Raw genomic sequence first — 4644 nt, forward strand, 5'->3', positions numbered from 1 at the left:
TTGTGATCAGTGGCTCCTGGGGACAGATTCAATGGGCTCCACAGAGTTAGCAGTATGGTATCTTGTATTATTCTCAGTGACTTGAAGGACTGAACCAGGAGTGGGCTCATCAAGTGTGACAGTTGGGCGGGGTTGCTGACACCTCAGAAACCAGGAATAGAATTCTTCAAAGTGACCCTGATAAAATGAGGGAACCAACACAACAGGATGATGTTCAGAGGGGACGAACACAAGGTAGTACAAAGACCAAAACCAAGAACTAATACACTAATATGGTACGTGGGGACGAGACAGATGGGCAATGATTGACTTGACCCAGGTTAGTTAAAAAAAAAGAAAAAAGAAAAAAGAACTGGGGGGAGGGTGTCAGGGTGGGTCACGAGTTGAATGAGTCCATAGTGTAGAACTGGTTTTCTCCTTCCTCCCTCCTCCCTGCCACCCTTTGCCTTCTCTCCTGCCTCCTCTCCCTCCCTCCCTTCTTTCCCAAACTAAGGCGAATACTAACCTATAATAACAAAAAATATAGCATGGAGATGCTGGGAAGTAATCAGAGTCTGAGTTTTTAGAATTAGAAGTAACCTCAGAGTCATCTAGTCCAACCCACTTATTTTATAATTGGGGGAATGGGCTCAGAAAAGCACAATGTCACAGTTAGTGTTAGAAACAGACCTAGAATGCAGTCTGGTACCATATGACCTTTCCTACAGTCCTCAACTTTCTCCACTCTACCTAGCATTATTGGTTAGGCCTTTGAAAACAGTACTGGGTCTGCCCTTGGTCAACATATTTTCAGCATATGTGGAAAAGCTGGAGAGGGTCTGGTGAAGAGCCAAAACAATGTGCCAAAGGACTAGGTTTTTTATTTATTTATTTTTTATTTAGAAAGGAGGAAGCTGATGAGGTAACATTTGGTCATTGTGGAGCATCTACTATAAGACACGTATGCTATGTCATCTTCAAAACTGTACCTCCTACATAAAGACAGAGTAGATGATCTGTTCTCTGTCTTTCCTGAGAGTGATAGACGGGGGAAGATTAAGTTAGACACAGGGAAGAACTTTGCTGTAGACAAGAGTTAAACATGGCATGTGCCATCTTCCTTTTTTTTTTTTTTTTTCTTTTTTTGTCTTCTGTCTTTTCAGGGCCCACCCGCAGCATACGGAGGTTCCCAGGCTAGGGATCGAATCAGAGCTGTAGCTGCTGGCCTGCGCCACAGCCACAGCAACATGGGATCCGAGCCACATCTGGGACCTACACCACAGCTCACGCCAATGCCGGATCCTTAACCCACTGAGCGAGGCCAGGGATCAAACTCGTGTCCTCATGGTTGCTAGTCGGGTTCGTTAACCACTGAGCCCCGACGGGAACTCTGGTATCCGCCATCCTCTTAAGAGTCTGTACCTCCAAATTAGGAGGCTTTCTACTGGGGGAGGATTCAGACATTGCCTCTCCTCTAAGAACTCAAGGTGCCATAGCAAACCCAGCTGCAGTCCTGTTTGGAACCCATCAGTGAGAGATTACAGTTGGTCTTCACACCTTCCAAAGATCTGAGAGGAAGAGATGACCTGCAAGACAGGCTGCATTTCAGCCTAATTGACAGTCAATGCTGAGCCCTGGGTGGCTGGAGTGTTCTTGGCCCCCTTGCTGACTGCCAGCCCTGAGACCGGCTAAAAAGCCCAGGTCCTTGTTTAAAGAAGGCCTAGGGATATGCTTGTATTTTTTTTTTTACATTGCAAAAATCCCTAGTGCCTAGAGTCTACCAGGTCCAGCTTGCATCCCTCGATTTATCTAGTTTCTATATGGGTCCTTCTGGGAGCTGGACACAGCTATCTTGGGATATGAACTTGTGATGTATGTGAAGGGCCAGATGTTGGTCGCTGTGGACGTCTGCATAGGAAGCAAAGATGGTTATGAGGATTACAGGCCTGGCCCTGTGTTGGTTTATATACTATGAGGGATAAAAGATACCCCCATTGGGGTGCATACTGTCAGGAAGACAAAACTGAACTATGATCACATGAATGAAATGGATAATGTGACTTCGATTGTATGTAAAGGTTAAAGGGGCTGGAGAAATTGCAAGAAAGGCTCTGGTGAGATCGGGGTTGGGTGGGCAGGTGGAATAGTGGGCATTTCAAATGGGGAGAAAGTCCTGAGCCAGAGCATGGCCAGAAGGTCTACACGTGCTCGAGAAGCCGTGAGGGAACTGACTTGAATGATGTAGAGGGTTCAAGTTAAATAGTGAGAAGTCAGATTGGAAGGGCAGGCTGTGGAGGTCCTCAAAACAACAGAGGATTTTTGGTGTTCCTGGATGAGTGGTGGGGAGCCCTGACTTTTCCTTCTGCTAGTGGTTTTACAGGGAGGAAACAAAACCTCCTCAGCAACCCTTGTGTTCCTTCACTTCTGTAAGGAGAAGGATTTTCAGAGTGGAAGGAATGAAGTGAGTGCCAGAGAGAGGCTCCTCAAGGCAATCTAAGCCCAGAGAGCCTTGAGCTGCTCTGAGCAACTCCATGTCACAGTCTGGGTCAGCAGAGCCCAGGGCATTGTGACAACCTGCAGCTAGGATTGCAGGACAACTGGTGATGACTGTGACAACCCTGTGGAGGGTGAGGGGGTTGCATACCTCCACTTCACCGAGATCAATAAGTTGAGTGTTACTGAAGGCAAGATTCTAGAACAAATTATTAAAAGGAGTGTTGGTGAGCACTTACACAAGGAAGAGAAGATCCCTCAGCCCCTGCATGGATTCAGGAAAAACAAATCATTCCCCACGCAAACTCATTTCCTTAGATAGGGTGACTGGATGGATAGATGAGGAGCGTGCTACCCCGACAGCATCCCTGGAGATCAACGAAACATTTTCTCGTCATCCTCTTGGGACAATGTGAAGAAATTCTGGGGAAACTAGGAGATTCTAAACCAGTTGAATGACTGCACACAAAAAGGGTTCTGTTTTAATGTCACTAGATCAAATTGGAAAATTACACATAGCTGGGAAAGAGAGCCAAAATGTGAGAGGACAGAATAAGAATTCATACAGATGTCAAGAGGCTGGTATGTTGGACTTGCTAGAGCAAAAATCAAAGTTTACAGGGACACATGCAAAGCCACCTATCTGAATTTCAAAATGTAACTGTAGGAAGTGAGATGTGTGGCTTAGAGGGCTTTAGAGTGAATGAAAGTTCATTGTGAGCCAGGAGTCAAAAGCATGGTTTGGTTGTTACGAAAAGTATTGTGACTTTGGGCTGTATTAATAAGGGTATGATGTCCAGAATAAAGGAGGTGATCATCTTGTGCTACTCTGCACTGGTCAGAGCACACCCGAGGTCCTCTGTTCAACGCGGGCATCACACTTCAAAGGAGATGTCAACAGAAGTACAGCCAGAGAAGGAGAGGTGAGAATAGTGAAGGGACTAGCAAATCCCAAGAAAAATTTGTCTACTGTCAGCAAATCACAACTGGGCTCATGGTGAAGAGGAAGCTGTAGATTTACTCTGCGTACAACTCCGAGGGCTCTAAGGTCTAATGGGTGGAAGTTACAGGAAAGCAGATTTTGGTTCAACACAAAGAAGAGGCTTTTTTTTTCTTTCCTTTTTATAATGAAAAAATGATAATAAAAGTTTTGGCTCATGATTCCAGCCTCTTGAAGTCCTTTTAAAATTGATTACCGGGGGAGTTCCCGTCGTGGCGCAGTGGTTAACGAATCCGACTAGGAACCATGAGGATGCGGGTTCGATCCCTGCCCTTGCTCAGTGGGTTAACGATCCGGCGTTGCCGTGAGCTGTGGTGCAGGTTGCAGACGCGGCTCGGGTCTGGCGTTGCTGTGGCTCTGGCGAAGGCAGGCAGCTACAGCTCCGATTCGACCCCTAGCCTGGGAACCTCCATATGCCGCAGGAGCAGACCAAAGAAATAGCAAAAAGACAAAAATATAAATAAATAAATAAATAATTTTTAAAAATAATAAAATTGATTACCGGAGTTCCCGTCGTGGTGCAGTGGTTAAGGAATCCGACTAGGAACCATGAGGTTGCAGGTTCCATCTCTGGCCTTGCTCAGTGGGTTAAGGATCCGGCGTTGCCGTGAGCTGTGGCGTATGTTGCAGACGCAGCTCGGATCCCGCGTTGCTGTGGCTCTGGCGTAGGCTGGCGGCTCTGGCTCTGATTGGACCCCTAGCCTGGGAACCTCCATATGCCACAAGAGCGGCCCAAGAAATGGCAAAAAGCCCAAATAAATAAATAAAATAAAATAAAATTGATTACCGACAGTTTCAAAAACAGAGAAGAAAAAAAATTCCCTAATCTCAACATCCCGATATAAATATTCTGCTGTGTTAGTAAGCCCTTTCTAATAATTGGTAATACTCTGTGAAATTAGAGGGACTACCCCAAAAGGGAAGCAGCTCCCCATCACCAGCGAGAACCAACGAGTGATCGGACAACCATGCCATGTGGGTGATTCAAAGGCAAAGGAAGTGTCTGATAAAGGACTGAGCCGGATGACCTCTAGCATTACTGGATTCTATGATACGTGAGCTGGAAAGTCTCATGATAAAGTATTCAGAAAAAAAATTTTGGAGCCTATGCATGGGGTAGGCTGGAAGCAGAGATAATAACGGGTGAAGAGGTACCTACTCTGAGGGCCACA

The sequence above is a fragment of the Sus scrofa genome, chromosome X (assembly GCF_054392235.1).
Source record: "Sus scrofa isolate SSC_HxYL_T2T_F1_AM1 chromosome X, Sscrofa_HxYL_maternal_Yorkshire_Landrace_v2.0, whole genome shotgun sequence".
Taxonomy (NCBI): Eukaryota; Metazoa; Chordata; class Mammalia; order Artiodactyla; family Suidae; genus Sus; species Sus scrofa.